Consider the following 22,109-nt stretch of genomic DNA (forward strand, 5'->3'; position numbering starts at 1 on the left):
ACAGATGCTTAACCAACTGAGCCACCCAGGTGCTCCAAATTCTGAGACTTTAATTGGACAAAGTCACAAGCCATAGGTGACAAAGACTCTGAACTCTGAGCCCTTACCCCTACCATTGGATCATGGTGCTTCCAAGTTGTCATTCACCCACACCTCCATTCGGCAACATTTCTTTCCCTAATGTTAACTAACCCTGCAATGGGTCTTTAAATTTTTCCTTTCCCACCAGAGCTGATGAAGAGTCTGACAAAATGAATCACTCACTGTGGCTTCTGACTCAGCTGTCCACCTCTGAACAGCCAGGGCAGTTTCTAAAACTGTTCAAGATAGCAGCAATGTGTCCTAACCATAGACCTTTCTGCCATATTCCATTCCAGAAGGCACAAAAGCAAAGCCTTGAAACCCATGGGAAAAGACAGGTATCCTAAAAATATATCATCAACTGAAAGAGTGTGGGCTGTTTTTCAAGTAGTACTTTCAATACTTGAAATGGGCTATTGCAAGTGTTTGTTAGGAATGTCAGACTTTTGAAAATGATAAAAATGCAGATTTGAAATTTACCAGAGAGAATTGAGTTTAGAGGATTGTGGGAATTACTTAAAAAAAAAAAAAAAAGATATGCTTTAAGTGACCAGCTTTTCACACATCCTCTTTGACAGTGATTGGTACTTCAGCTTCTGAAGTAACTAAACAAAAGTCATCAGCTATTTTTAATACAATGAACCCTCCAAGCTCTGATTTGTCAGAACTGAGGGAAATAGCATAATGTGTTGATTTCAGGCAGCTCCAGAACAATACAAAAATGTCTGAGCTTGCAGTGAATAGCTGCTAGAGTCGCGTTAAGCCTTTGAAAACTTTTGATTATTCTTCTGTATATAAATATGTTTATCGCAGAAACATCAAATAATATAGAAAAATATAAAGAGGAAAGTAAAGTTTATCTGAAAACTCACTAAAAGCAGCTAAACTGCTGTTTACATTTTGACATATCTCAGTATAAGTTTTATCTTTTGGAACTTTCTAATTCCTCCTTTGTTGGCTATGGTACTCATTAATTTGTTCAAGAAACATTTATTTGGTACTTGTTATGTGCAAGTACTACTAGGTCCTGAGAAAGTAACAACCTCATAATAGACTAAGGAACACAGACCATTAAATATAAATCAGAATACAAAGGTGGGGTATAGGTTGTCTTATTCATCTTCATATCTTCACTTTCTTAGTGTGGAAGAGGCAGGGGGAAGATGGTAAACAGATACTTGTTGACTGAATAAATGACTTTTTGTTTTTTGTTTTTTTTTTTTTTGTAAATTTATTTTTATTGGTGTTCAATTTGCCAACATATAGAATAACACCCAGTGCTCATCCCATCAGGTGCCCCCCTCAGTGCCAGTCACCTAGTCACCCCGACACCCCACCCACCTCCCCTTCCACCACCCCTAGTTCGTTTCCCAGAGTTAGGAGTCTCTCATGTTCTGTCTCCCTTTCTGATATTTCCCACTCATTTTTTCTACTTTCCCCTTTATTCCCTGTCACTATTGTTTATATTCCCCAAATGAATGAGACCATATGTTTGTCCTTCTCTGATTGACTTATTTCACTCAGCATAATACTCTCCAGTTCCATCCACGTCGAAGCAAATGGTGAGTAAATGACCTTTTGAATCAATGGATTAATAAAATGTATTAAATACAAGTAGAAGTAGCTCATGGAAGCAAGTACCAAAGAAGAATACATAAATACAGCCAGCAGGAGTTTTTGGATGTCATGTCCAAACTACAGATTGAGGTGTAAAGAAGAATTAATCTAGCAGCTGGAGCAGCATATGCAAAAGCCATGGTATATCAAGGGAAATGCAAGGAATTCAGAGTGACTGGAGTTTAAAGAGGAATCTTGAATGATAATTGTGGCAAAGTCATGATGGGCCTTAAATACCAACCAGCTAATGAGCCCAGAGTTTATCTTGAGGCAAATGGAAAGCCTAAAAGGGCTTTAGTTATTTAAAACAACAGAAAAGGGCTTTAGTTATTAAAGAATGGCATGCAGGAGTCTAACCTATGCCCTATTTTCCTGTGCCTTCATCTCTCAAAGTTCAAAAAAGTTTCTTTTTTGAAAAAAATTGTGTCTCAATCTCTTACACACATAGGCTTACTTGGATCAACACCTCTGCTGAAAATAAATTAGATTGGATATAATCACATATTGTTAGACACATACAAAATTAAGTAAACCAGCTGCCTGAGGGGTTCTGAAGGAAGCCATCCATGGAAAAGTGCCACAGTATTCATTGGTAAATTGCTCTCTGGGGTGCCTGAGAAAGCAGCCCATGAGCTAGTGCCACCAAACTAATCAAGCTAACCAAGGGAATATTAGGCAAAACTATTCATGCACGGAGCTCTGAAAAGATACCTGGGGGCTGCCAGAGGAAGCTAACATAGTATACTCTCAATTTCTACCAGCCCCTGGGCACTTCTGAAGGCAGGTGCTTCTGCCAAAGGCAAATATATTTTTAGAAACACAGGAGAAACCTTCTTAGACAAACACACCAGAATGGAAAAAAAAAAAAAGAAAGAAAGAAACTCTGTCCTCCTCCTACACCCCTCCAGTACTCTCTACTGACAAAGCTTAACAGCATACCATTTGGTAAAGAAGTATTTACAACTCTGTTGTAAATAAAGTTCCAACACTATTATTGCAGAGCTGGCAATAAAGGGTATCTGGAAATTTAGAGTCCACATCAACAACTGCCATAGACAGCTTAAAAAAAAAGATCAGAGACATAAAGGCAACTGAAGAATTTGAAGAGCATATTCTAATAAGGATTTGTCCATCCTGGAAAATTTTTAGTTTGTTGAGCTTATAAAGTAAAAACAGAAATCAATGTCTAGGTCAATCATAAAACACAAGAATCTACAGACCTTCCCTGAAATAAACTGGACTCAAAAGTTACAAGATCAGTTCAGTGTAAAGGTGAATGAAAAGTAGGTGAACTCTTGCTTAAAATCAAAGTCTAGCTAGGCTTCTTTTGCCTGGATTATTCAAGAGATGCTTCTACCCTTGACTGTGGCTTAAGGTGATCCCAAGACTGATTGTACACCCAAAGAAACTTGTTATGTATATAAAATCCCTTAAATCTTCAGTGTTTTCACCCCATCCTCATGAGACCATCATAGGCTCTCTTGGATTTTTGATCTCTCAGCAATGAACTTCATCATGGACCTAAGCAAGATCCTTGTCTAACCTATGGCAAGATCTGCAAATGGCCCCAGGAACAACTACATGCATGCATCTAACCTTAGAAAAGTCCTTTCCATGTGGAATTTTACTCCATCAAATTCATGGACATAGAAGAAAACATGAGCCTGATGAGACAAATGCAAGGAAGAAGTGAGAAATGATTCTTTTTTTTATAAAATAATCAAAAGAAAATCAAACAGATCCTCTTGAAATGGAAAAAAATACACAGTTTCAAAATGAAAAAATACAGAATGGGGTAACCACAACGTAGACATTGATGAAAGATAAGAGAAATTGAACACATAGCAGTAGAAACTATTCATAATTAAGCTGACAGAGGAAAAAAAAAACCTAAAATGTGAACCTATCATCAGTGACCTGTAGATAACAATTTGACCTACTTGAAACTGGAGTCCCAGAAGAAGACAAGGTGACAGAAAGGGGAAATCCCTCCAAAAATAATAATAATAATAATAATAATAATGGCTTAAAGTTCTCCAAATTTGATGAAAACTATAAACAGATCCCATAAGCTGAAAGAACCTGAGGCAGAATAAACAGTACCAGACAACATTATAATTGAGATACAATTACTGAGAGAAATTAAAGAAAACCTAAATACATAGAAGAGAGAAAACATTTGTGGATTGGAAGACTCGTTATTGTTTAAGATATCAATCTTTGCAAATTGACCTGGAGATTCAATGTAATCCTAGTCAAAATATGAAAGTAGTTTCTTTTAGAAATTGACAAACTAATCATAAAATTTTTGCAGAAATGCAAATCAGCTAGGATAGCCAGAAGCATTTTGAAAAAGAAGTTCAGAGTTGGAGGATTCAGACCTCCTGATTTTAAGACTCACTATAAAGTGAGTAATGTAGGGTTATTTTGGCATAAAATAGACATATATGGAGCTGAATAGAAAATGTTGAAATATATACATATATGGTAAATTAACTTTGACAAAGGTGCCAAGGCAGTCTGATAGAAGAAGAATCTTTTCAGCAAATAGTTCTCTAGTAATTGTTAGCTTTAGACAAAAAACATGAACCTTAGCCTTTGCTCACAACATACACAAAACTCAAAATGGAGCATAGATCTAAATGGAAAAGTTAAAACTATAAAACTTCTAGGATAAAACAGTAATTTTAGTAATGTTGGCCTGGGGAAAGATTTCCTAAATACAACAGACAAAAAAAGAAAGAAGAAAGAAAGAAGGAAATAAGAAAGAAAGAAGAAAGAAAGAAAGAAAGAAAGAAAGAAAGAAAGAAAGAAAGAAAGAAAGAAAGAAAGAAAGAAAACAAACCATGAACTATCAAGGAAGTTCATGAAATTGGACTTCATCAAAATTTAAAATGTTTGCTCTTGGGCAGTCAGTGGTTTGGTGCCACTTCAGCCCAGGGTGTGATCCTGGAGACCAGGGATCAAGTCCCACGTCAGGCTCCCTGCATGGAGCCTGCTTCTTCCTCTGCCTGTGTCTCTGCCTCTCTCTCTCTCTCTCTCTCTGTCTCTCAAGAATAAATAAATAAATAAAATCTTTAAAAAATAAAGTAAAAGTTCTGCTCTTCAAATGACACCTTCAAAAATGAGAAAGCAAGTCACAGTCTTAGGGAGGAATACTTGCAAAATATATATCTGACTAAGGCTTGTACTGAGAATATGTAAACAACACTTATGACTCGATAAGAAGTACCCAAAGAATTCCATTTAAAAATATGCAAAAGATTTTGACACTGCATTAAAGCAGATATGTGGAAGACAATGTATGAAAAAATGCTCAACACTATTAATCATCGAGATGATGCAAATTAAATCCACAAAAAGATATCACTGCACACCTCCTAGAATGAATGAAGCCAGGACAAGAAAGAGTACATATCTATGGATTCCACATATATAAAATTCTAGAAAATGCTAACACATTGATAGTGACTGGAAGCAGATCAGTGGTCTTCTAGAGAAGGTGTGGAAGATGGGTCGGGGGCAAGAAGGGACCTGCAAGATGATATACAAAAGGCACAAGGAAACTCTGGGGTGATTGCTATGCTTACTATGTTGATTATGGTGAATGGTTTCAAGGATGTGTACATATGTCAAAATCTAGCAAATCTACAGTGTATGTGCAGTTTTTTGTGTATTAATTATACTTTAATTATAAAGTATATTAAATATATATATAAAAGTATATTAAATATACTTCGATATATAAAAGGCAAAACTTGATCATATCGAATACACAGATGTGCCATAGATGGTAAAACTATGAATATATTACATACATAAATAGTGAAACTAAGAGGGTATGATGATGCTGATAAGTCAGGACAGTGTTTATCTTGAGTGGAGGGAAGGTAGGGGGTGAAGTGAAGGAGGGAGAGCTTTATGACCAAAGAGGAATACATTGGAACTTACGAGGGGCCAGTTATATTGTACTAGTTCTTGACCTGGGGAGTGATTCATGAGAGTTTTCTTTATAAAGCGTGTGTGTTTGTGTATATATTAAATCCATTTTCTTTTTAAAAATTTTTGTTTTGGGATCCCTGGGTGGCTCAGCGGGTTTAAGCACCTGCCTTTGGCCCAGGGCACGATCCTGGAGTCCTGGGATCGAGTCCCACGTCGGGCTCCCAGCATGGAGCCTGCTTCTCCTTCCTCTTGTGTGTCTGCCTCTCTCCCTCTCTCTCTCTGTCTATCATAAATAAATAAATAAATATTTAAAAATAATTTTAAAATTTTGTTTTAATTTAAATTCAATGAGCCAACATATCATTAGTTTCAGAGGTAGAGTTCAGTAATTCAGTTGCATACAACACCCAGTGCTCATCACATCATGTGCCCTCCTTAACATTTCATACACACAAGAGGTGGAGTAAAGGGAAGAGGAAAAAGAGGTGAGGGAGGAGGGAAGGGAGACAGAGGAAGAAGTAAAAAAAAGCAAGAAACAGATGGTGACATGGAAAAAACACCCAATTAAGTACACAGAGACCTGAGGTGCAGTTACGTTTCTGCCCATGACTGAATGGAGTACAGGAAAAGTCAGTCAAACCCTCGGGCCTCATTAGTTCCCCCATCTGAGGTTTATTAGATGCTGAATGAAGGAGTCTGAAATAGGTGTTTTCCAACAGCTCTTCCATCATTTTGAATCTTTAGATCAATCCCCCAGCAAATAATGAAAAACGGACTAATAATGCTACTTTGATCAGATGCAAAAACCTTATAAGTACAAAGGAATTAGTTATTGATTATAAAAGCTTGTCACCAGGGAAGAGCAGTGACCCCCTCAGCCACGGGCTTGTAAGGGAAGGGCAATTTTATGAGCTTTTGCATCTCTTCTGTCTTCAGTGTTGCAATTGAAAGAGAACTGCGAGGATGCCTGGGTGGCTCAACGGTTGAGCATCTGCCTTCAGCTCAGGGCACAACCCCAGGGTCCTGGGATCAAGCCCCGTATCGGGCTCCCTGCGGGGACCCTTGTTCTCCCTCTGCCTGTGTATCTGCCTCTCTCTGTGTGTCTCATGAATAAATAAATACAATCTTAAAAGAGAGAGAGAGAGAGAACTGCATTTGAGTTGGAGCCTTTGGGACCAAGCCATGGCTTCCCTTCTCACTGGTTGTGTGATCTCTCTGAGCCACATTTTCTTCACTCGCAAAGCAAGGATAATAACAGCTAACACTTTCACAGTGCTTCTTATGTATCAGGCACTGTTCTAAGCTCTTTACATATACATTTACTCATTTAATTCTCACAGCAACTCTAAAGTCAATCCTATTATTATCCCCATTTCATGGGAAAGGAAACTGAGGCTGAACTGGTAGTGTGAGATTATTGTGAGCATCACATAAAACAATGTATGTAAGACTATTTTCTGTGCTTAACACTGTACATGCATATATTTATAGAGTGCTTTAAAAATATTCTAATATCAAGAGAATGAGTAAACAAAGTCACAGACTGAAAGAAAATATTTGCAAAGTACATAGTTCATAAAGGGCTATTATCCAAAATATATAAAGAATTCTTAAGGAGGGCACCTGTAGTGATGAGCACCGGGTATTGTATGTCAGTGATGAATCACTAAATTCTACACTTGAAACTAATATTACACTGTATATTAACTAACTGGAATTTAAATAAACACTTGAAAAAAAAGAATTCTTAAAACTCAATAAGAAAACAAAGAACTCAATTTTAAAAAATGGACAAAAGATCTAAATGAACAGACACCTCACCAAAGAAGATACACGGTTGAGAAATAAACATGTGAAAAGATGCCCACCCCCCAATCAAATTAAAACAACAGTAAGGTAGGAGTACTTGGTTGGCTCAGTCTGTCCAGCATCCACCTGTTGGTTTCAGCTCCGATCATGATCTCAGAGTCCTAAGATCAAGTCCCACATCGGGCTCCATGCTCAGCAGAGTCTGCTTGAAATTATCTTTCTTTCTCCCTCTGTCTCTCCCCATGCTTTCTTTCTCTCTCCCTCTCTCTCTCTCTCTCTCTCTCTCTCTCTCTCTGTCTCTCTCCCTCTCTCTCCCTCTCCAAAATAAATAAATCTTTACAAAAAAAAAAAAAACAGCATACGATAACACTACATACCCATTAAGATGGCAGAAATCCAAAACACTAACAGTATCAAACGCTAGAGAGGATGTAGAGCAAAAGGAACTCTCACTCAATCCTGGTAGGAATGCAAAATGGTATGGTCCACTCTGGAAGAAAGTTTGGTGGCTTCTTAAAAAACTAAATATATCTTACCATACGCTCCAGCCATCAGGATCCTTGGCTCAAATGAGTTGAAAATTCAAATCTACATAAAAACAAGCATATAATGTTTATAGCAGCATTATTCATAATGGTCAAAACTTGGAAGCACCCAAGATATCCTTCAGTAAGTGAATGGATAAGTAAACAGTGGTATATCAGGGTGCCCGGGTGACTCAGGGGTTGAGCGTCTGCCTTGGGCTCAGGGCATGATGCTGGGGTCCTGGGATTGAGTCCCACATCAGGCTCCCTGCATGGAGCCTGCTTCTCCCTCTGCCTGTGTCTCTGCCTCTCTCTGTGTGTCTCTCATGAATAAATAAATAAAATATTTTTAAAAATAAACAAACAGTGCTATATCCATATAGTGGAATATTACCCAGCATGAAAAAGAAAGGAGCTATCCAACCATGAGAAGACACAGATGAAACTTAAATGCATATAATGAAGGGAGAAAGCCACTCATACTGTATGATTCTGACTATAACAATGTTCTTGAAAAGGCAAAATTATGAAGACAGGAAAGAGACCAGTGGTTACCAAGGGTTACGGGGAAAGAAGAGATGAGTACGTAGAGTACAGAGGACTTTCAGGGCAGTGAACGTATTCTGTGATACTGTGACAGATAGATGACTGTCCCAGCCCAAGGAATGCACACCACCAACAGTGAATTCTAATATAAACTGTGGATTTTGTGTGATTAGGATGTGTCCAGTGTAGGTTAATCAATTATGGCAAATATTCCATTCTGGAGGGGAAGTGATAATGAGAGAGACTGTACATGTGTGGAGGCAGGGGTATTTGGGAAGTCAGTTTTTGCTTTCAATTTTGCTATGATTACAAAACTACTCTTAAAAAAATAAAGACTTGGGGCACCTGGGTGGCTAGGCAGTTGAGCTCCTGCCTTCAGCTCAGGGCATGACCCTGGCATCGGGGTCCCCGTGGGGAGCCTGCTTCTCCCTCTGCCTATGTCTCTGCCTCTCTCTGTGTGTCTCTCACGAATGAATAAATAAAATCCTTAAAAAAAAATAAAGACTTAAAAAATTACTATGGTGCCAACCCTCATGGAGACCACATTTCAGCCCATAGAAGGGATAGATCCCTTGGTCTATATTAAATTTTAATGTTATAAATTTATATAATACTCAAAACACAAGTTTGCAAATCATCCTATCATTACTTTGGATTTAAAACTACCTGCTCCAGGGCGTCTGGGTGGCTCAGCTGGTTAAGCATCTGCCTTTGGCTCAGGTCATGATCTCAGGGTCCTGGGATCGAGTCCTGCCTCAGGCTCCCTGCTCAGTGGAGAGTCTGCTTCTCCTTCTCCCTCTGACCCTCCCCTCTGCTCATTATCTATCTCTCTCTCTCTCTCTCTCTCTCTCTTTCTCTGTCACACACACACACATAAATAAATAAAATCTTAAAAAAAAAAAAAAAAAAAAAACTACCTGGTCCAAATGGAGGTATTCACTTGACTGCTATGAGGAAAAAGATGTATATATTTGAACTGTGTTTTTACCTTACAAGACACAGGAGAGCATTCAAAAACCAAAACCACAAAAACAAAAACAAAAACAAAAAAGCAAATTGATGGCAGATAATATCTTAGGAAACGACTGTGCTAATACAAAAATCATAGCACTTGTAAATGTATTGCCTGTTAGAGATAAATCCAAAGCATGTCAACTTATATTTTCCTGTCAATAATTGACAGTACAGAGGTTGTTACAATGACTGTATATCTTTATTAGATGTGTAAATGTAATTTAAATATTATTCTGGATGCATTTTTTAAGTGAGAAGAAAATGAGATCTGTAGACTCATCTGTAAAATCTGTAATACACAGAATTATGAGCCACATAAACTCAACATGAATATTTATTTCGTGAACAGCTGCTTGAATACAAAATATGTAGCTTAAGCAAATTCAAAATGAAAAATATTGCAATTAAAACTAAAAGCATTTAAGAAGTACACTGTCTTGAAAGCAATAGATTTTATTTGCAGACAATTGAAAAGGTTGTAAACAGTATATGATGAGTAGCAACGAACAACAAAAGAAATAGTTTGCTGAAATTAGAAAATACTAATGAGAACTGTATAAAGAGTTGTACATCTTGCCTTCATATGGCTCCAGCCGACACTTAGAGCAAAAAGATATTTGAGTAAAAAATTTAATAAGACAGACTGTTGGGGAATTATTTCAAAGAGCAAATTATCAGACCAATTTTGACTTTACTTCTATCCTGAAATTGCGTTTTTAATTTATAAAACTTAATTGTTTCCATTCAGGAATTTATATCCTCCAGATCTTTAGAAATCTAAAATTTTCAAATCATATTTCTTTTTTCCTAAATTAAATTTATTTTTTAAGGAAAATTGAAAAATACAGAAAAATATAAAAAAGAAAACATCTACAACACTCATATCATGGTAGGATATATTGTATCATGGCAGTTTTCTCATGTAGTCATGGTAAATATGGTTTTAATGGATGGCCTTATAATGATTTTAATGCTCTTGTTTTATTGTTCTCCAGGAGAAACCAGTTGAATGAAAATGTCTAACTGACTTATCTCCAAGAAAATTCGGGGTTAGCAAGACTCCAGAGTTCTATTTTCTTTTTCTGAGAATCCACAGAACATGAGAGTTTGCTAGAGCAAGAAGCTGATTTGTATTCCAATGTATTGTCTAAACTTGCCTCTAGGAAGATAGGATTGGAATATCATGGCTAGAAATGCTTGCAGGCCTAGAAATGCACTACTAAAATTTAGAGTACACATTGAAAATGCCAGGAGAAATAGAGTTCTTAATCAAAATGGATTAATTAACCCATTAAAGTGATTATAAGGGTCTTGCTGTGGCATAAAAGGTAACTTGAAAGGTAACTTTATAGGTAACTGAACTGAACCCAACAATATCAACCATATGGAACACAAAATGGGATTCAGGAGATGGTCATTGGCTAGTGTTGCCTTCTTGGAACAATAGCGGCTCATTGGTCAATCAAGTTCTTAAAGTTGAGCCTTCCCATTTCATTCTTCAATGCACCCCACCCCACCCACCCCTCACACTTTACATAATATTCAAACTTTGCATTTTACCTGTACTGCAAAATAGCCTTCAGGGTGTGTCTCTCACACTTGCACCAACCCGTATTTCTCGGTTTTAATTTCACATGTGAATCGGGCTTTTAAAAAAAAACAAAAAAAAACAAAAACAGGTTTATTGTCCACTATAGTGAGAGTGCTTTTTAAAGCACCCATTTTGGCGGGTCTAGAACACTCATTGACAAATTCAGCAAACACCTACCTCCTCTGTTCTAATCACTGTCCTGGGAATTGAAGATCAAGTGGTGAAGAGATGATGTCCCTCTTCCTTGGAATTTGCCCTCTGTGAGTGGAGGACAAAAATCCGTCCTTCCATGCATGCTTATATAAGTATTTCCATTAGCCATAGATGCAGAAACACTGAACAGAGTGATGTGATGGAACTGGAAGGGCTAATTTTCTTGGGATGTTTCTCTTCCACAGTGAAGTGAATTTCATTGTCTTCGTTGGGTGAAGTGTGCGGAGCTCTGTGGGCCTCAGAGCAGATGTCCAACCTGCCTGAGCCTAGAGATAGGGCTGCTCAATCTTGAGGCCCAGACCAGCTCACTGGAGCCTTTGTTCCTTTTGCTTCTAATTCTTTTCCAGTATGAGATGTTTCCAAACTCTGTGTTCATGCGTATTTACATACAACTGTTTCTACACCCAGTATAGTTGACATTTACACTATTTAACATCAGCTCCAAACCTGTGTTTGAACATTTTTTAAAAGATTTTATTTATTTATTCATGAGAGACACACAGAGAGTGTGGGAGAGACAAAGGCAGAGGGAGAAGCAGGCTCCCCATGGGGACCCCATGCGGGACTCAATCCCAGGACCCCGGGATCACGCCCAATGCTCAACCACTGAGCCACCCAGACATCCCTGCCCATTTTTTTTCTAAGATCCACTTAGTTTGTGCATTCATCCTGTTTTAGGCTGTGGGATTAATGTGATTAAAAATGGATATCCAGCTGAAACACCGCTGGAAGCAGAGCAGAGGTTGTGATTTCTATTTTTCCTTTTGTTACTTCTTTCTTTTCTCTTACCTTTATGTCTACACGTCTTGGAATTAACTAACTCCAAAACATGAGAAATTCAAATGATTTTCCATGTTGGCCACCTTCAGAGCAAACAACTGGCTGCCCAAAAAGAAAGAAATCCTGACTTTTCCCCCAGGGAACCGCAGGGAAATGTGAGAGAATCTGGCCCTCAGTCTATCAACTTGAATCCCTTACATTAGAATCTATTTTCATGTTACCCCATCCATGAAGTCATTGATCCTTTGTTTGTTTGTTTGTTTGTTTGTTTGTTTTCCTTGATCCTTTTGATGTTGATTTTATTCTAGAAAGTTCCAGGGTCAATATTTTCCCTCCCTGTTTTTAAAATATTATAGTAGGAGTGCCTGGAGTGGCTAAGTCAGTTAAGCATCTGCTTTCCACTCAGGTCTTGGTCCCAGGCTCCTGGATGGAGCCTCAAGTCAGGCTCAGCAGGGAGTCAGCTTCTCCCTCTCCCCCTGCTCCTCCCCCACCCCACTCATACTCTCTCTCATTCTCAAATAAATAAAATCTTTAAAAAATAAAATATTATAGTATTTTTGAAAATCTCTTTGTGAAGTCTTTCTTTTCTCCATCCCTACTGTAAACCTTGTCCACTTGCCCATTCGCCTTAAGTGAACACAAGTTTGCCAGTCTGCTATTACAGAATCATAAAATAAGGAATGTGTTTCTTCAGAAACTTTAAAGTAAGGTTTAAAAAAAAAAAGACTCAGGCAAATCAGATCTAACTCAAACTCTGCTTTTTTTGGATACTTAAAAAGCTTCAATTATATTAGTGGGGTATTTCTGAGATATTAAGGGTTTTCAGGTTAAATCTTAATCTACAGTCAATAGTTATAGCCTCTGAGAAGGTACAAATGAATAAATAAGTTAAAAAGTAGAAAAAAATGTACGCACAGTTATGCAAATACTCTCACCCAGAAAGTTTAAATCTCACCATTTCTTTATGAGCTTTGATAGTGTGGTCTGAGTTCACAAAAATCACACCTTGACAGAAAAGTGTAGATGGCACATTTCAGTTACACTTCTTTGTTCAATTTGTATATATTAAAATATTCATGGAATTTTTAGACATTTTGAGGTCTGGCCCTGAGTGTTTGCACAGAGAAATGTAGAAACGTAGGAAATTCCATTTCCTGGAATATAATTAGCCACAGTTTGGGGTACGAATCATTTCATGCCATGCCCACATCCACAATTTTATATTTTAAGGTAGTTTGTCTACCGAGAATGAAGCAAAACACATTTTCACCTCAAAAGATGAAAGGCCAAATTTACTGACAAGTTCCTCCCTGATTCAATTGCAAATATAATGTAAGATTTCCCCAGATATTATACCATATGCTTCATCACCTTTTACTTTTTATTTAAAAATAAAATGTGTAATAATCCTTTCAAAATTACTTCATACTCTGCTTTCCACTAGGAAATGGCTGTGAAGTTATTACCTCCACCTGTTCTCCCAAGCTGGGAGGTACCGGCTTTAGGCCAAAATTATTACGAAGCTTACAAAGTTTCAAGCAACTCCTAACTGCTGGCATGCTGCCATTACAATTTTTTTTGTATATTTTTTTTTATTGGAGTTCGATTTGCCAACATAGAGTATAACACCTAGTGCTCATCCCACCAAGTGCCCCCCTCAGTGCCCGTCACCCAGTCACCCCATCTCCCCACCCACCTCCCCTTCCACTTCCCCTTGTTCATTTCCCAGAGTTAGGAGTCTCTCATGGTTTGTCTCCCTCTCTGATTTTTCCTACACACTTTCCCTCCTTTCCCCTATAATCCCATTCACTATTTCTTATGTTCCCCATATGAGTGAAACCACATGATGATTGCTCTTCTCCGACTGACTTATTTCACTCAGCATCATACTCTCCAGTTCCATCCACATTGAAGCAAATGGTGGGTATTTGTCATTTCTTATGGCTGAGGAATATTCCATTCTATACATAGACCACAGCTTCCTTATCCATCATCTGTTGACGGACACTGAGGCTCCTTCCACAGTTTGGCTATTGTAGACATTGCTGCTATAAACATCAGGGTGCAGGTGTCCTGCTGTTTCACTGCATCTGTATCTTTGAGGTAAATCCTCAGCAGTGCAATTGCTGGGTCATGGGGCAGATCTATTTTTACCTCTTTGAGGAGCCTCCACACAGTTTTCCAGAGTGGCTGCACCAGGTCACATTCCCACCAACAGTGTAAGAGGGTTCCCCTTGCTCCACATCCTCTCCAACATTTGTGGTTTCCTGCCTTGTTAATTTTCCCCATTCTCACTGGTGTGAGGTGGGATCTCATTGTGGTTTTAATCAACCAACCCATCAAGACACTAACCACTGCTTTTGACACAAAGTTGAGTTTTTTCCTTAAAAAAGTGGGAGAGAAATTTTGCTTGAAATCCAAGGAGCTGAATAAGGATTCACTCATATGGGGAACATAAGAAATAGTGAATGGGATTATAGGGGAAAGGAGGGAAAGTGAGTAGGAAAAATCAGAGAGGGAGACAAACCATGAGAGACTCCTAACTCTGGGAAATGAACAAGGGGAAGTGGAAGGGGAGGTGGGTGGGGAGATGGGGTGACTGGGTGACGGGCACTGAGGGGGGCACTTGGTGGGATGAGCACTGGGTGTTATACTCTATGTTGGCAATCGAACCAAAGGATATATTCATGCTATCTATTATGCTGGCGTTGTGAATTTTCATAGATGGGTTTTTATCTCCAGCATGACCCAAAAGGAGAAACAGAATGTACATGTCCACACAGAGAATGTCACAAAGAGCCCAAACTGCAAACAGCCAGCCCATGTGTGCACAAATGTGCACACACATCAATCTTGAAATTTTGTTCCCAGTCTCATTTTTAATTATTTTTCAACTCACCAAGGCATCTAGTTGCAGAATATTAACCCCACCCTCATGTATTAATCGAAGATTTAAAAAAATAAATTAAAAAAAGAAGAGTTAGTTCTTTATCATGATGAAAAATAACATTTTTCCCTTTAAGAAAAATGAAATGCACATAGTGTTCAATGGAGTTATTCAGAATTAGAACTTTAGCTTGCCAAGAGCATAGTTGTTGAGTTACAGAAAACCCAAGATGCTTTACTCATGGCTGGTATTTTGGTTACTCCTCAGGGACAGTCCTGACATTGAGCCCCTTCACTCTCATCTCCTTGGTCCGTCATTCTAGACACCAGACACCTTGGGTGAGGCCAACAGTCTGTGCGCCCTGAGAGGTCAGGTGTCACAGATTCCATGTTTTAATCACTTACACTCACCCTTTTTGACTTGCCTGACTTCTCACCCCATAGCCTGTGCCTGGCTACGTAAGGACTTGGCACTGGCCTAGGAACAGAAGGATTCACCACTGGGGTGCCCTTCCCTTGAGAGAATCACAGTCCTGTTGATGGGAAGAGACCCCTCAGCAGTCTTTCTCAGTCTGTTCTACTCCGCCTTGTGGGATGGTCTTCAAAATTCACCCTCCAAGCTCCATTACCGGTGGTAAACCTAGTCTATTTGGTCTAAGCAGCTCCATCTTTGCCTCTAGCATAGTATTTGGCTGGTAAATAAATTCCCCAGCCTGATTTAATGTGACAACCTTTTGCTCAGTAGCTGTTCCCATTTGGAGAAATGCAGTTTGAGTTTTCTCCTTTCCTTTCCAGCTGCCAGCGATTCTTTTCAGAAGGTCAAGCTGTCATTTATTTACCTTTAGTGCCAGGGGAGATTGAAAAGAAAGTTTACACTAATTATCCACTATTTTTGGAGGTCTTCTCGTCTTCAATGCCCCCAAATGTCTTTTTTTTCCTTTTTGGTACATTTTGTCTCCTCTGGTAGCTAGGCTATAAACATGGCCAGATCTTTCATGATCTCTTCATTCTGGTCCTTTGTATTTGCATCTTTTATTTTCATTTCAGCCCTGTGTAGGATGTCTTTGCAACACAAATCATTGAATCTGGCCTTCAAGTATATGAGTATGCGTTTACTTGGGTCTCGGTCTTTTTCCAGAAACTCTAGTGATAGATGTTGTGGCACTTCTGGAACACTTTCTGAAGACTTCCTAAGAGAAGGAAGTTCCTCTGCTCTCTAGCCTTATGTACAGCAAACACTTTCTGGGTTTTTCCGAGGTTCCGCAGGTCCTGTCCCCAAGACCCAGCTGTTAAGAAATCTCTCTTTGCCTAGTAACTGTGTTTGTAGAGTCTCTTGAGCTTAAAACCTTAAAATGTTTTTAAACTTTAAAACTTTTAAAAGGTTTTGTCAAGGGAACTCCTCTCTGAATAGGTGACCTTTAGGCTAAGGCACAAAGGCAAACAAGAAGCCAGGCGTGCAAAGATCTGAGGAGAAGATGTAATCTAGGCAAAAAGAACTTTAAAGGCAAAGGCCCTCCTAGTATGAACTTGGAGTTTGGAGGGAAAATAGGAGACCATGAGACTGATGCACAGTAAAATCAAAGGGGAAAGAAATGTGAAGTGAAGCTGGAAGGAGAGGCAAGGGACACATACCACAGAGTTTAGCAAACAGTGGAAGGAGCGTCAACTTTACTCTTCAGTACGGTAGGAAGTCATTAGAGAGCTTAAAGCATGAGTGATGCCATGTGACTGATGTTTTAAATAATTATTCAAGCAGAATTGTGTGGCCAGGAAGCTGTAGATCTCATGAGTGCAAGTAGTGATGTCTTTTTAAGATAATGACCATAATCCAGGGAGGAAGTGCTGCTGGGAGCAGAGGGAGTGGATTGGAGGTCTATGTGGTGTTCACAGCTGGCAGACTCACTGCTGGATCCATGAAGGGATGAGTGACAGATGACTTCTAGGTTCTCACCTTGAGCAAGGGTAGGATTGGTTACTGAGATGGGGAAGACTTCCTAGAAACACACTGGTAAGGGAGTGGGAGCAACAGGGAGCTCTGTTTTAGCCACATTGGACATACCTGTTAGCTGTTCGAGGGACACGTTGAACAGGTATGGAAAGCACGTATGTAGATACCAGGAGGGGTATCAGGCAAATTCAGAATTGTTGGCCTCTGGGGTTTACTTAAAGCCATGGGATGAGATCACCTGCCCTGTGGCAGAAGGACGGGATGAGAAGAAGGCCCAGGACTGGACTTTGGAGCAGCTCATCTTTTATCTCCAGAGGAGGAAGAAGGTTGCCACACACTGGGAAGGAGCTGTAGCGTAGGGAGGAAATTATTGTCTCCAAAGCCAAGAGAAGAACGTTTTCAAGGAATCCCTAGGGAGTCACCAGTTGAACCCAAAACCCAAATACTCTTTCTGAGCTCAGGACTCAGAGTAGGAGTGAAACACCTTCTAGAAAGATTTCTCTCCCTCCCACAGGCTCATTTGTATCTCTTGGGACCAGCCAGTGAGCATACTTTCTTGCGGAGGTCTTCCAGGTATGACACTTTCAGGAGAAATAAACTGACAACCAGAGGCCAAGGTCTCAACAGAAGCCTCACTGGATTAGGGTGATTGACAGCAGAAGCCTAAGCCACTGAAAGCATTGCCTCTATGAGCCTCCTCCTTCCAGCTTCTGTGAAGGAGGCAGATGCCTGTGCACCTCTGTTTTCTGGTCCTGATTTGCTCCACAGCCTGCTTGACCCTGGCTGAAGCATCCTTCCACCGACCCCTATTTGGTGAAGATGCCCGGAAGAGTCACTTTGATTGTGGTTGTAAAAAATTATTGATTTACAAGGATTTTTCTTTTCTGGTTTCCTACATTCTTTCCAGAAACTATCAGCTGTGATTGAATTTGGTTGCTGCTTTTGTTTCCTTCGGGATTACTAACAGGTAACTGGGTTTCCAGTGAGATACCACCCCTTAATCAGCTACATCTCTGGGTTTATACTCCCTAATCAGGACATCTTGCCCTCTCCTTTACGAAGTGATGGCTTAGAGAGACCCATCATTGACTGACCCTTCCTCACCACCTTTAGAATGAGGAGGAAGGTCATCATATGGATTTGCAGAGATACCTGGTGACAGTCCATCGCCAGAGGTCAGTTGGCCACATAAGGTCCACTAGTTCCGCAGGAACAGATACTCTCAAGGGTTACAGAGTTGCCAGCTCCTCTTTTCATCCTCTCCTTGCCAAATTTCTTTTTAAATTACTGTTTGAGTCACTATCCCCGTTGCTGCGATGATTCATTCCACTCTGACGTGAATGCATGAGGCAGGCTATGACTTCCACTTTATCTCTTTGCCTCTAACATTTATAAACAGCTCACTCAACATGCATCTGCTTGTTACGCTGTGATGTCTTCATTTTTATATTTTCTGACAGCATTCATCTTTTATTGGTCTCTTTTTACAGAAGACCATCTCACTGTGTGCGTATGCGTGTTTTGGGGGGGAAATAGGATAGACACCGACTGGAAGGACATCTCCCTTTCTTCCTGACAGTCTGACAGTTAAATATAGCTATGAACGTCCAGTCACAGCAAGGTGTACAATTCTTCCCTCACGTCTCCTTCACGGCAGCCCAGGAGGAGAGCGAGGGATAAAGAGTAATGGGTATGACTGGAAGGAAGCCGGAGCCATGGTGGTATGTGATTCCATGATTCATTCCCTGGTACGATGGGAGGAACTCCAGGTCATAGAGGCCAGGACACATTGTTCCAGTGTGTGCTCCTGCCTCAATATGCTGAGTCTCGAGTTCTGTGTTCATAAAACCAGAGCAAGAATTCTCCTTCTCATAATGTCTCCAAAGTGGTCTTTCTGATAAAACTGGAAGAGTAAAATCACTGAGACAGGAGAAGGCCCATTGTCAGCTCAGAAACGTTAGCAGGGTCTTTGGGTTAATAGGAGACACAGCTGCTTTTGGTTTTTGTTCTTGGGGTGGTCTGTTGTTGTTTTTTTAATTTATTTTTTATTGGTGTTCAATTTGCCGACATATAGACTAACACCCAGTGCTCATGTTTTGTTTTGTTTTGTTGTTGGCTTAAGGCGCAGGTACCCTTGAAAGAAGGAACAGAGGGACAGGCTCACTTGCTTTGCCACAGCTATCTCCCCTTCCAAGGTACTGAAAGGTTTCACAAAGGAATCTTGCAGATGAGCCTTAGTGTAATGGTTAGGTGTCGATAGAACAGTTGCACTCATCCATTTTCCAGGATGAGCCACCCTAATTCAGCTTTACATTTCAACTCAACTGATTTCTCAGTTTCTATCCTGCTCTCCTGGACCCAGACGGTCCTTTCCACAGAGTTGTTTGAATGTGTGTCCCAACTGCAAAGCCTCTCCAGCTTTTACTTGGCTGTGATTTTGGTTATTGGACTATTAGTCTTCAGCACAAACGCACCTCCTTTCCTGGGCTTTGGGACCCTGGGGCTGTGATTTTTTAATTTATATATATATATATATATATATATATATATATATTTTTTTTTTTTTTGTCATGTGGCTGTGTGGTTCCTCACTAGAAACTAAAAGGAAGAAGGGAGAAGGAAGTTACTTCTTCCCACCTTGCTTCCTGTTGCTGTCAACGTCACTCCAGAATTGGTTCTTCATGCCGCAGCTGGTTTCATGCCAACAGGATCTTCCACACCCTCAGAATCAGCTTGGCTGCACCCCTGGGAGAAGCCAGCTCCAGCCTGCAGCCTCCCTGTTCCCAGGTGTGGGTCCCTGTTCCATAGGTCTCCTCCTGCAAACTTTTCAAATCTGGTAATCCCACCCACTTCCCTCATTCCCAGGGGTGGGAGCTGCTTCCTTGTTTACTGCCCCTGTGAGGGGCGCCTGGGTGGCTCAGTCGGTTAAGCACCTGCCCTCAGCTCAGGTCATGACCCCAGGATCCTGGGATGGAGCCCAGAATCAGGCTCCTGCTCAGCAAGGAACTTGCTTCTCCCTCTCCCTTTGTCGCTTCCCCATGCTCGTGCATGCTCTCTCTCTCTCTGTCTCTTTCTATCAAATAAATAAAATCTTTAAAAAAAGAAAAAATTAACTTCCCCTGTGAGACTTCATTGTCTCCCTTCTTTCTTTGAAATTCTCTACAACTTAGCTAACAATTGTCTTTGTTAAATTCTCTATTAAGAGGTGTGTTCAGCATCCTGATTGCACTCTGCCTGTCGTCAGGCTTCCCCCTTAGTGTCTCACTTTAAAACTTTCCTGTAAGTTCAGCCCCATACAACCCAGGCCAGCAGACAGTGGTGTCCCACATGGACGCAGGAGATTGGACACGATGGCCTACCCCCCTCCCCGGCCCACACCCTTTAGGCATGAGTATCACTTCTATGTATGGTCACTCATCCGCATCCCTAGGGCATTTTATGAAAATTGTATGAGCCTACATACAATGGATCCATAATCTCCCAGGACTACCCACGTTTTCCTTTCAAACCTCAGGCTTCTGGGAAGGTAAACACCATGCTGAGAAACTGTAACTGCCCCAGAAGTAAGTTATATTTAAATAGCCAAGCAATTCCTTGGGAATGAAGTGGTTGAAAGCTAAATGAAGACAAATGCATGGCTTATGCTTGCGAGATTTATACGATACACACGTGGAAAATTTAGGTTCTTTCCAAGGAGCTGGTGGGTTTTGTAAAGTGTGTATAAATTTTCAACTAGGACCTTGATCTGTTTGATATATGACTGAGAGATTTTTGTAAATAGCTATATTTGGGCCACAATTTTTAGCTTAATTTACTATAGTCTGTGTTCACTATTAAAAAAACACAATTCGTTTAGTGCTTTTCTTTATTTCCATTAGTTACCAGAGATACACACATTTATTGAAAAATTCTTGTCATTCATCAAATGTCCACTGGCTTGCTGGAAAATGTTCACATACCTCGTCTTCCTAATCAGCAGAGGGAGGGAGGCTGTGTAAGAGTTTCCACGCTCGTACAGTTCCTGCAGCAGGCCCAGGGCTGAGGGAAGTGACGCTGCTGCACCTCTACTTTTCAATTCAGTCGGGTGCTGGATGACAAGCATTTCTGTAGTTTATTTTATAGCTTCTGGAAGAGTCCAGATGGTGAACTCTTTCAGAGTGGCGAGTAAATTGGAAATCTTTGGAAAAATCCCTTATTTGTCAAACTAACGTCAGAAATTCTCAAATTAGGATGTGTGTTTACGTGTGTCACTCGGTTCACTGAATCACAAATTACTTATATCATGATGAAAGGAGTGGGCTTATTTTGTATTACCGTGTGTGTGTGTGTGTGTGTGTGTGTATTGCTTTTTTAGAGCAATTTTTGGTTCATAACAAAATTGAGTGCAAAGCGCAGAGTTCCCATATGCCCCCTTTCTTCTTAACCTTAGCCTCTTTTTTTTTTAACGTAGAAGAACCAAACCCAATAGACTTTATTCAACTTATTAGAATGGGGAAAACAAACAATATGGAATAAGTCCTAAGAAATGCTCTCGCGTACTACTATTTCAAGCCATCATCAGTGTTTTACAAAACACACAGCACATACGAAAAGTTTCAACACACTCTTTTTTTAAAATCTGCAATAAATATTAATAAGCATATAAATTTCTTCCTTACCAATCATAAAATTACTGAATTACCAGATTCTATAATGTTCATATATATTTTTATTTAAATACTTTTAACGAGATGAGTACCAATACCATATGCCCCACCAGAGTGCTATACGTTTGCTACAGTTGACGGACCTACATGGGCACACCATTATCACCCAAAGCCCACAGCTTGCAGTAGGGCTCAGTCTTTGTGTTGCACTTCCTACGGTTTTAGACAAACGTATAATGACATGTGCCAATCATTCTAGAATCGTACAGAGTATTTTCACTGCCATAAAGATCTTCTGTCCTCCTCCCATTCATCCCACCCTCCCTCCCGGTCTTTGGCAGCCAGTGATCTTTTTACCATCTCTATAGTTCCGCCTTTTCCAGAATGTCATGTAGTTGAAACCATACAGTATGCGGTCCTTCCAGAATGGCTTCTTTTAGTTAGCAGTATGTGTTTAAGATTCCTCTATGTCTTTTCACAGCTTGATAAACTCATTTTTTTATCACTGAATA

General features: G+C 39.9%; 1 long non-coding RNA gene across 1 annotated transcript; it reads left to right on the forward strand.

Moving 5' to 3' along the window:
- The first annotated feature begins 18,472 nt into the window (after positions 1 to 18,472).
- LOC140608432 (uncharacterized) lies at positions 18,473 to 19,981 on the forward strand. The gene is made up of 3 exons (XR_012010469.1): positions 18,473 to 18,672; positions 19,074 to 19,146; positions 19,547 to 19,981. It is a non-coding gene; the product is annotated as an uncharacterized lncRNA (long non-coding RNA).
- The last annotated feature ends 2,128 nt before the right edge of the window (positions 19,982 to 22,109 follow it).

This window comes from Canis lupus, chromosome 17 (genome assembly GCF_048164855.1).
Source record: "Canis lupus baileyi chromosome 17, mCanLup2.hap1, whole genome shotgun sequence".
NCBI classification, from domain to species: Eukaryota; Metazoa; Chordata; class Mammalia; order Carnivora; family Canidae; genus Canis; species Canis lupus.